The sequence below is a fragment of the Eubalaena glacialis genome, chromosome 17 (assembly GCF_028564815.1).
Source record: "Eubalaena glacialis isolate mEubGla1 chromosome 17, mEubGla1.1.hap2.+ XY, whole genome shotgun sequence".
Classification (NCBI taxonomy): Eukaryota; Metazoa; Chordata; class Mammalia; order Artiodactyla; family Balaenidae; genus Eubalaena; species Eubalaena glacialis.
This window is the reverse complement of record NC_083732.1, coordinates 9,805,239-9,817,377: the sequence shown is the minus strand read 5'-3', so window position 1 is coordinate 9,817,377 and position 12,139 is coordinate 9,805,239. Positions and strand designations below refer to the sequence as shown.

The 12,139-nt window shown below is 39.0% G+C and overlaps 1 protein-coding gene across 1 annotated transcript in view; it reads right to left on the bottom strand.

Annotated features, from left to right (window-relative positions):
* NKAIN3 (sodium/potassium transporting ATPase interacting 3) overlaps positions 1 to 12,139 on the bottom strand; it is a 534,829-nt gene that overhangs the window by 73,792 nt on the left and 448,898 nt on the right. The window lies entirely within an intron of this gene.

The window sequence follows — 12,139 nt, the reverse complement described above, 5'->3', positions numbered from 1 at the left end:
AAAAAAATCCATCAGTTCTAGGTGCTTGACAACAGCAGCTGTTGCTTTGCCTTCTGATTTTAGTAAAAGATAATCTTTTTTTTTTTTAAAAGAAAAAAATTCTCCAGTTTTTACTGGAAATAATTGTAATACATCACTGTGTAAGTTTAAGGTATACAGCGTAATGGTTTGAGTTACATGTGTTGTGAAATGATTACTACAATAGGTTTAGTTAACTACCATCATCTCATATAGATACAATAAAAAGAAATGGAAGAAAATTTTCTCCTTGTGATGAGACCTCTTAGGATCTATTGTCTTAACAGTGTTCCTATATATCATACGGTAGTATTAACTATAGCCATCATGTTGTATATTACATCCCCAGTACTTATTTATCTTAAACTGGGAGTTTATAACTTTTGACTACCTTCCTCCAATTCCCCCTCCTCCCACCTAAAAGGGAATCTCAAGGATGGTCAGAGAAGGCCAGACTGACATTACGCAACTCAGTATTGAAACTTGTGGATGAAAGACAGGACTGTAGTTAATAAATTTGCTAAGTCTTCCTTATATCTTACTGTTACAGATGTTTATACATTATATTAGAAATCTATAACAAAAAGATATGTTATATTAAAACATTTATTTTAGACATAGGGGTTGAGTGGGAGTTTTATGTTTTATTTTCTAGCACAGTATTTTCAGTAATGTAACTACTTTTATAGTTGGATATATCAGTATTTTTATGGTTGTATCCAGCCATGATGGTGAAAATACATTAAAAAATTCAGAAAAAAATTGACAACGGAGACTCTAAGAAGGAAAGGAACTAATTTACCTTCAGAAGGATTTATGGAAAATTATATTAATCAAGCCCTTGTTATGTTCAGGAATGTATATTGAGTGTGTTCACATTTACTATTTGATTTTCAACCCTTTAGTTAATGCTATTTACTGTTTACATCCACCCTTGAGTTTAATATTAAAACTCAGATTTAATTCTAGTATATACACTTCAGTTTGTTGAATACAGAGGAAAAAACTGGATGTGTTTATTTCTTAGTGGAAAAAATAAGTGATAATCAAATATGAATCTCAGATTCCTGAGAAGTCGTCACCAAAAGACCAGTCGAAGAACATTCAAAAATGTTGTGTCGGGTGACTTATAGCTATGGCCCCAAATCCAAAAGTAAAAACAAGAAAGACAGGAAAAATATTGGTTTGTGAACGTATATCTAGAAATTTGCTATGTTCGGTCATTAATCATAGATCCTTTCGGTTTCTGTCTTCTGGCGCCCACTCTGAGCACCTTGAAGTTCAAATCTATGTCTAATAATAGAATTCTGGCTCCTCCTTTGATAGATGTTTTGCTTTTAGTAATTGGAACACAATGATGGTTTCTTAAATTTATTCATTTCCCACTTCATTTCAAAGTCAATTTGAAGCAGATGTGGCAAATTAAAAAAAAAGTCTCTATCTTTCATTTTGTGATGGAAGATGGGAAGCATGTCTTCCAAGAGTCTACTTTACGCAGGAATAGCTTTAATGAACAAAAAATGAGTATTTATAAAAGAAAGATAGGTGATTATAGTTTTTAACTGGGTTTTCTTTTACATATATATGTATATATATGAAATCACTAAACTATGAAGAACAAAAACAAATTAGCCTTGTTCCTTTTCTTCTATATTGTCATTCTTCCTCTTCCTCCTCTTCTTCTTCTTTTTCTTCCTCTCCCTCACCTTCTCCCCCCCCATCTTTCTTCCTCCTCTTCTTCTTCTTTATTATCATCATCATTACTATTAATTTGTCAAAACTCATAAAATCATAGGGCTTAAATACCCTATCCATATGATGCGGCCATTTAATAAATGTCAGTGTTCCTACCCATTCCCTGCAATACACCTGGTCTTATTTTCTCTTATTTTCACGTCCATTTAGAATCTATGCTCTGCTGTGCTCTTTTGTCTTTAGAACAAGCTTACTTCAGGAACCTCTCTGCCTGGTTTGCTTGTAGCAATTTTCTTTCTCATTGAATTTCTTTATCTTTTCTGGTAGTGACATGGGACATCACCCCCAAGTCCAGCTATTCCCAATTAATTTTTTCAGTGTGTCTGAATTGCTGGGAGTCCAACATTAGGATGCACTAGAATCACATGGGTGGCTTGTGAAAGATGTGGGTTTCTGGATTCTCACTTCAAGAGATTCTTTTTCAGTAGGTTTGGCAAGGGGTGGGGACTTGCTTTTTCACAAAACTTCAGACCATGCTGATGCAGGTTCTCGAGGTTGGCACACTAATAAACTCTACAGTAAGTCAATGACTCGTGACTCTGAGACCTGTGTTTTCCTGAGGAACTCTCTCAGTTATCTATTACTGTATAACAAATCTCTCTGACACTTAACAGCTGAAAGCAACCACAGTAATTAACTTTGCTCACCAATCTGCAATTTGGTGGCAGAATGGTGGCAATGTCTTGTCTCTGTCCCTGTGGTATCAGCTGAAGTGGTTTGCTTACAGCTGGATAGCCACTTCCAGCATGGCTCCCTCACATGGCGGGCAAGTGGTCACTGGATGTCAGTCAGGAGCCTTGGTTTCTTTCCACATGGGATTCTCCATGGAGCTGCTTGGGCTTCCTCACAGGATGGTGTCTGGGTTCCAAGAGTGAGTGTTCCAAGAAAAAGTGAGTGGAAGCTTCCAGTCTCTTAAGATCTGGCCCCAAAAGTTGACACAAAACCATTTCCTCTGTATTCTATTTGTCATAGCAGTGAAAGAGCTCTCTCAGATTTAAGGGGAGGGGACAAAGACCCCACCTCTCGGTGGGAAAGTGTCAAAGAATTTTTGACTATTTTCAGTCTGTCATAGTAACTTGATTATTTCAGACTGTGATCACTAAAGGGGAATTTAGAGGTAAAAGGTGGATGATGAACCACTGGGGCTCAAAGAGAACATATTAGAACTTCATTGTATTTTTTGATTACTTTTTTAGGTATATTATCATACAATATAGTGGATTTTTTTGTTTTTGATATACAGTTATATGAATTTTAATACATGAATAGATTTGTATAGCCACCACTGCAATCAAGATACAGAACAGTTTTATCAACTTAAAGCACTCTCTTATGCTATCCCTTTATAATTACACCCTTACCTCGCTCCTGGCAAACACTGATTAATTTTCTATGACAATAGTTTCCTCTTCTTGAGAATGTCAAATAAATGGAATAACAGAGTGTTACCTTTTGAAACTGACTTCTCACAATGTATCTGAGAATCATCTAAGTTGTTGCACATATGGGTCTTTGTTCCTTTTTACTACTGAGTAGCATTGCATTGTATCAATACACTAGTTGGCTTATCTATTCACCTGTTGAAGGACATTTGGGTTGTTTCTAGCTTTCAGATCTCACAAATAAAATTGCTATGGACGTTCATGTATAGAACTTCATTATATTTTAACTCATGCATTAAAAGTACATACATGTGAGGTATGTTTAAAAATGGGCATAATGTATTGGTACAGTAATACATGTTTATAATTTACATATAAGTTGTGTGTAAATTCTCCTTAACTTAATGGCAAGGGTATGTGATCAAAAAGTCTGGAGACTGTGTTGCTAATGGTTGAAGCAGGGGGATAGATGCATGTACATTCAACTCTTTTATTTGTTTTAAAATTTACATAATATAAATTTTTAAAAGGTTTGCAGACCTCTCTCTGGCCCACCGGACTCATGTGATGGGTGAAGAGCGGAGCACTGAGGGTATTATGGACTTGAGCAAATGGCAGAGAGAAACCCACGTCTTCTGCCTCTTTCCAATGTGTCATGCAGCCGATTTAGGTGAACTAACAAATTACATAAGGATTTTAAGTAACTATATATATTCTCACATTCTAGTATTTGGTAACCACATATTTGGACAACTTGATGGATACTTAAAAAAACCACACATGAGAGCAAATCGAGGTCAGTGGCACAACTCTTGTTCCATCTTTGTTCTTTTTTTTTTTCCTGGCACACTAGACATGTGCACGGCAGAGAAAGCAAATTAGCAGGCTTGTGAAAACTGAAAGTCCCCGCTTTCTTTGCCTGGTGTGTGAGGAGATCCTATTTCTTCTTAGCCTTTTGTTACTAACCCCAGCAACTAGTAGAAAAACAATGGATATAGACTCTAGCAGGGGTATGACTCTGCTACCCTGATGCAAAGGAGCTTAATTTGTAGGAAACCAGCACGTGCCATGCTGTGACTTCTTTATTGTCACTGGTTTGGGTTGGGAAATTGTTTACATACTATTTATTGTTATTTATTTATCTATTATTTCCCTGTAATTTTTGCTGTAAAAGGAAAATTAAACCATCCAGATCAGCTTAGCTTGGCTAAAACCTACCAAATGACAGTTCTTTCCCTTCCACACTTAGACTTTGATGATCCATCAAAGATAAAGGGCGAAAACTGAGACTAGGGATAGAGTTGTAGCCAATCCAGCCAAGGAACCCAGATTTGAAGCACATGACTATAGTTCCTTACGATTCAGCAAGTCTCAGCTAGTCAAATTCTCACTTACTTCCTCTGTTTTCCTAGCCACGGTACTAGGAGAGCATTGTATTTCCAATAAATAATGTATAATTAATTAGCATTTCCAAAAGCATGGTACCCTTCACATGTAATTGTCTTCTCTGTACCAAAACAGCAGGTGCTAATGAGATCAGGTTTTTGTCTTGGAGCAATCAGTTCCTGTTATTTGGCAATTATTTAGTGCTTAGGGGATGCAACTCAGTTTCTCTGGGTTCATACGTTTAAAAGCAACCTTATTACTATGGAACGGATAGAATTCTTCTACATGGGAAGTCTTATTTAACAAAGAGAAAAAGGACCCTTGCTCTAAGGGAATTTTAATATGTACTGCCTTAGAGGACCTCATAATTCTGAGTTAAATAGAATATAGAGGTCAGTGGAGAGGCTGCCCACATTGTTGAGTATGGCTTTGCTGCTATTGTAATAAATACTCAATACTGAGTTGCCTACTCAAGAGAGTTTAAATGAATAGAAGTTTGTTCTTTTTATTCCTTAGACAAGATTTTTACGTTTATACCCACACGCACATGTACACACACACTTGTTAGAGATGAATAAACTCTTATTGTAATATCTATTTTGTTTATGCCTTATGGCCTCAACTTTCGAGGTCTTTTCGATGATGCACTGTTCCCTTACGTTAGGAAATGAGGCTAGAGTAACACAGGTCACTGAAGTGCAGTGCCCATTCAACCTGATGGTTGGAGATAAGCAGAGGAGGGGCTTGAGTCGGTGGCAAGGTGATGATCCAGGGGGCGGAGGTCTGAACCAGGAGCACGCATTTTGACGCAGGGTGAAGCATTTGCCATAACTCACCCTCAGTGTTACTGATATGCCTGTAAAAGATTTGTTCTTCGTTGCTTTTTGAGGCGTGACTGCTGCTGTGCCCTTCATCCCTCAGTCCCTACCTTTCTGGGACTGATGGGGCTGCCTGAAACTGACCAGCAGTCAGGGGCCATAAGCCAGCGGGTACGATGGCTTTACCCTCTGTAGGAGTACCATGGAGTGACGGAGCTCCGTCACCTCACACGTCACAACAACATGATTTCCACACCTGGCTGCACATGAGGGTTAGCTGGGGAGCTTTTCACACAGAGCTCTCTGGACCTCATTTCATACTCAGTTGTGAAATCTCCAGAGAGCAAGACCCAGAGACTCAAGAATCTTTTAAAACATTCCTGGGTAATTCTGATTGGCAGCTTTGTTGACCATTGTTTCAATCGGTTTGTTTAACAGGTTCAAATAGAGGTATGTGTAAAGATCACACACACACACATTATTATAACTAATCAAACTAGTGGATCACTTAATCTAGTGGATTTTATATCATGATAGCATCCGGGCACCTTTTGTAGGCAGACTGTAGAGATTAGAGAGACAACAATATTCCCAGTTTCTCCATAGTAGCTCAATTGGATGTACATACTGTACGATGGATTTGCCTCAACCCTCTGTTCAATCTGTAAAAAAGGCCCTTATGATCTCTACCTAAATATATGTCTAGTAAAACTGAAAAATGCATAGGAATTATAAGCAAGATCACTAAGCTTGATAAAGTCTGCAGATTATTTTGGGTAAAAATCTACTTCCTTATGTGTATTTCAGAACTACCTTAAATTTGCTAAGACTCATGAACTGTTTCATGCTTTGGAGGAGACAGTGTAAGGAGGGGATGGGAGTCTGTGCGCTTGGTTCTAATCTTACATCTTTGTTATGCCATATGGGAGACCTTGAGAAAGTCACAATCTCCTTTCTTGTTTGTTTGTTTGTTTTTTTTTTCATTTGGGTTGCTTGGTCAAATCATCTCTAAAGTATCTTTGGGCTCTATATTCTGTGATGATAATCATCTATGAAGCAACTGTCAGAACTGTGTTTTCCTCTGTCCTACTGGCGTTTATCGTTTAGGTAGGTGACATTACACCTCCCTGAGATCATAAGTGACCTGTAGCATCAGAAGCCAACTGGTTAGTACCGAGCAGAGGTCTCTAAGATCGTAGGGAAGGTTGATGAGGGAAGGCCTTGTGGTAGAGTTAGAACTGGGTCAGGGCCATAAAAAGAGGATTTAAATAGGTGAAAAGAGTGGTGAGGGCGGACTTCCCTGGTGGCGCAGTGGTTAAGAATCTGCCTGCCAATGCAGGGGACCTGGGTTCGAGCCTTGGTCCGCGAAGATCCCACATGCCGCAGAGTAACTAAGCCCACGAGCCACAACTACTGAGCCTGCGTGCCACAACTACTGAAGCCCGTGTGCCTAGAGTCTGTGCTCTGCAACAAGACAAGCCACCGCAATGAGAAGCCCGTGCACCGCAACGAAGAGTAGCCCCCACTCGCCGCAACTAGAGAAAGCCCACGCGCAGCAACGAAGGCCCAACACAGCCAAAAATAAATAAATAAAAATAAATAAATTTATATATATTAAAAAAAGAGTGGTGAGGGCATTCCAGGCCAAGTGGGAAGCTGGGAAGTTGGAATATACAAGCACTGCACTCAAGCTTTCCATCCCCCCATGAAAGAGCGACTGAATCTCTCCATGAAGTAAAACTCCCTCTTTTGCATTCCCAAAGCATGTTGCAACTGCTATTATTATGGTGCTTGCCATGATTTTTTTTTTTCTTGTATGTTATTTTCTTCCCTTAGACCACAGGATCATTTTCCATTCACCTTTACATTGTCAAGACCCAGCAGATATCATGTATCTGGTAGACTGAGTACCTGTGAAATATGTTACATGAATGGATAGAGGAGACGATGAGAACGCTGGGGACGTGAGGCTGGTGGAGTCCATGTCGTGGCCCATCGCTCAGGTCCTCACGGGGTACTGAGTGCTCATTTTCCCAGCGACTGGGAGTGTTGGTTGTTGATGGCTCTTTACTCAATCGCTTTTGGGAAATTTCTCTCAGCTGAAGAAAGCTGTCTCATCCAGGTCAGGGAGGGGTCCATATCCAATGGCTGGTCAATGCAGGAATAAAAAATCTCAGCCTCCTTCCCTCAAAGTGAGCAGTTTTGAAGGGCTGTGACAGCTCCAGAGCTCCCTGGGGGATTAGGTGATGTCTCTGTGAGATTTCATTGTGGTTCACCTCTCCCCTCTGTTCAGTCCCAGTTGCTCACTTTGCCCTGTCTGCATCCTAAGAACACACCCCATTAAACTTCCGGGTGCAAATTTCCACCTCAGAGTCTGTCTCTCACGGAATCCAATCTAAGACAGCCAGTGTGGGAGTTTAATTTTTGCTACTACAGAGGATAAGGTCAGAACAACCCTGGCTTGAGCCTAAATGACGGTTTCGTGGGAATTAGAAGGAGTTGCCCTGACTCATCTATCAGAAAATAATGTCCCTGAATATACAAACCTATGTGATTATAAAGGTGGGGGGCGCTCCCACAGTTGAGTGGTGCTTTAAGACGGAAAGTGGCAGCCTCGAAGTGGAAAGGTAGATTTGTGCTAGATCATGAAGGGTTTTACTAATCAGTTTGTGCATTTTTATCTTCTCAATGCTACACTCTCATTTTTGCTGAAGTTCAAGGGTGGTAATATGATGCTGGCTTTTAAACCAAATGTAAGTAATGGTTCTTTTCATAGATGGCTATGTTTGACTTTGCTATCAGGCTTCACCTCCATAACATTCTTGAAATATATCCTTGTGAGTTTTCTATTCAGCGTTATATGCAATTTATTTGTACTTAGCATTACAATGTCAAGGGGGAAATGATTTATGGTTGCTGGTGCATCTGTATATTTGTTCGCTGGGGAACATCTTCAGCAGAAGGGTGCATCTCCTAAATATGGTCCCTGGGACTTCTCAGGCTACACATGACATCATAATAACTTGAACGCTTAGCCCAAGGACGGCAAGAATGATGTGACACAGTACCCTGCGATGAGTGTGCAGAAAAAGAGTTGAGAATCATTTCCCAATTTGGTTCCAACGTAAGCCTTTCTTAGAGTCCCCTAGATTAGTTAATTTTATCCTGTGATACTTTCCTTATAATACTAAACCACACAAAACCAGCACGTATGTTACACGCATGCAAGTCAGATCATTAAGGTAAAATGCTTTATAGATGAACATAAAATTTACCTCATGTTAATGCTTTTATTGAAACAATCTTGTCGTGCTAAAGAATCAACTGCTTTCTAATTCTGTACTTTTCTCAATGGAATTTTTTGATGTCTTTAACTCAGAATCCTTCAAATATTTTTTCCCCTTCCAGTGAGAGGAAATAAATTATGCCCCACCATCAAGAAGATAAAATCAGCAATAGAACAACCACTATAGATCAGTTGGTGCCTTTTTCTTTTGACAATGTGCTTCATTTTGATAACAGAAGTATTTGGCCACCTTGCTCAACCCAATTTAAACTTCACAGAGGATCATAAACTAGTAACGAAAAACTGGATTTTCACAGTTGCTTCCTGGAGGGATTTTTTTTTTCCAGCCCTAATCTGTAGCTTTGGTCATCAGCCTCTGTATAATGGCTTTTCAATTGCAAGGCTACAGCCACATTACACCAAAAAGTACAGCTTCTGTGGGTTTCCCTTTCTAATGTGCAGTAAATAAGAAATTCATTATTATCTCAAGTTTCCCCTTTCAATAACATTGTGTCACTTAGTAAGACCCATTTATGGGCACATGCATGCAAGGACCTGGCAGTGTGGATTTCTTAGGAATCTTCTATCTGTTGTGTCCTTCAAATGAGATGAAGATGGGAGCTCAAAAAAGGACATTTTTAGCAACTGAATACATTATCTTTTATCATCTACACTACTATTGATGTGCTGAACATGTGGATCAGGCATAGAGGTATGTGTCTTTCACTTTAATATACAATTTAGAAATTCATGACCACTTCAAAAATAATGATGTGCTTCAAAATGAGATAGGAAGCAGTACTATCTCTCCAATTCTGTTTCTTGTTCAAAAAGTCCTCCTCATACCATGTAAGATTACCTATTACATTGACGGAAAGCATCAGCCGGTAATCCAACTGCTATTTCTCTGTCTAAGGTTACAATCTTTCTGGACAGAAAAGTTTTCCAGTGATGAGAAAGACATTTAAGTGTTTGAGTATTAAATGTGAACTTTGGTATGGAGACAAGACCTCAATCTCGATAGAGTGAAAGAGGAAATAAAAACACAAACAAAAGAGAAAATAAAATCCACCACTGCCCTGTCTCCATCCTAATGGATCATGAAGCATAAAACTTTGCCACAGATTATCACCTGCTTGGCAGTTAGATATTTGAGAGTTGACTTTGCCAGTTATAAAATAAAACATTTACTATCAACAGAGAGGGGAAACACATACTACTAGGCAACAGTTTGTATCATTCTTACTTCACCTGTCATTTGATAGAAACCAAAAGCTCAAACTCTGTAACTCATTATTACAAAAGATAATTTAGGCTTTGAATTTTGCAAGAGTATCAAGGTAAAATGCAATCAGCATTAATTAAAATACTCCTGCTTATAATTATGCCTATGATAGGTTTAAGAGAACAAAAACTACCAGGAAACACATATTGCAAAGATAATTAAACAAAAATAAAGGCGCTGTAGACTCAGATTGCTTCAAATTATTTAGCTAAATATGCACGTTCTTGTTTATGTTTGTTTGCTGAGAGTTTCTTCTTCACAGATTGTTACTCCCCGATATAATATTCTTCCATTGTCAAGCACTTCCTCAGATCTCACCTACTCCATGGAGCTTTCCTGAAATTGATATCATTTTGCTGTAATTCTCTCTCTCACCTCTGGCCGTTGCTTTTTAACCTGCCCCTCCTTCATTCCCACGTTAGTTTGTGGGTTCACCAGAGTTCTGCCTTTGATCATGTCTTCTTGTTCTACACATTCTTCCTGGGCATGGAATACCTTTCACTTCAACCAAAGAGGATAACTAACCTCTGATCCTAAGTTGTCACCCTCAGCGCTGCCTGGATGCCCTGTGGACCTTCACAGTGAGCGTGTCTAATCCTGCACTCCTGATGTCCTCCCTCCCCAACCTGTTCTAAGTTCTGTATCCTCTACCTTGCTTAATGATGCTACTATCAACTGAGTCATTCTTCTCTCTCCCCTTTCTTCCGCTGAGACTCCAAATCTTAATTAAATCTGTCTCAGCCAAAGCATTTCCTTTCATTCCCAATGCTGTGTTCAGGCTCTCATCATCTCTTGTCTAGACCATTTCAACAGCTTTCTCCTTTTTTTTTTTTTAAATTTTATTTATTTATTTTTGGCTGTGTTGGGTCTTCTTTGCTGCACACGGGCTTTCTCTAGTTGAGGCGACTGGGGGCTACTCTTCTTTGTGGTGCGTGGGCTTCTCATTGCGGTGGCTTCTCTTGTTGTGGAGCATGGGCTCTAGGCACGCGGGCTCAGTAGTTGTGGCACACGGGCTTAGTTGCTCCGCGGCATGTGGGATCTTCCTGGACCAGGGCTCGAACCCGTGTCGCCTGCATTGGCAGGTGGATTCTTAACCACTGCACCACCAGGGAAGTCCCAACAGCTTCCCCTTTTTGATGTTGCTGTTGCCAGATCACTCCCCCTTTATCCCACACTCCACATCTTTATCTTATAACTACAAAACAAATACGACTCTGTTATTCCTCCATTTCAAACCTCCATTGGCCCTCCATTTCCTACAGGATTAAATACAAATTTGTACGTCTGGAAAAATTTGTTAGTTAGGAAGTAGCCTCAGCCATATGGTTACTATCTTTCAGCTTCATAACCCCAACCTCTCGCCTTGGTTTCCTGCCTACTCCTGGCTCCAGCCAATATTTTCCTAAGATAATTTTTTTTTAAGTCAATACTGTTTCCCCTGGCTGGTCCTTTCCTTCATCTAGCAGGTCCTCCCCCAAACGTTTAATATTTTTCCTTGTTTTTAAAAAATAAAATTTGTTTACTGAGACTATTTGAAGCTTACTTTTAAAATTTATAAAATTTTGTGCAAGCTTTTGGGTAGAAAGTTTTCAAATCCTATCAGCTTATTCTCAGAGTCAAAAGTATGGGCCTACAATTTCAGAGCTGATAAAAATCTTTCATAAGCCCGACAGTAATGGAGATAAAGAGATCTTGTCCCCAGTAATTTCTCTGAAAAAATTTCCATCTTCATCCAGTCCGCAGGGGAAGCACAAATTGCTCCAATAAATTCTTTTTTCCCCCAGTGCCGTGACTGTTACCAATGCCATGGAATACAGAAGACCATAACCCAAAAGAAGGAAATATGACTACTGTGACTGAAAAATTAATCAATGCTGTCTATGACTCAGAATCAATTAAAATGAAGATTAGGTGCTAAATGTTCTGTTATGTAAAGTGGTGATGATTAAGCAATATATCTTACTATTATGGAAATTTCCAAACATAGAATTAGCATAGGGAGAAGAGTATAAATGAATTCTCATTCATATCAACCAACATCAACAGTAACTTTTTGTCAATTATGAGTCATTTATCACCTGCAATTATTTTTCTGGACTATTTTAATGCAAATCCCAGTCATCTGGGATTGTTTTATTTGTGAACATTTCAATTTTTAACTCAAACATACAAGATTTTTAAAAATCTTAACAACAATACCATTATATTA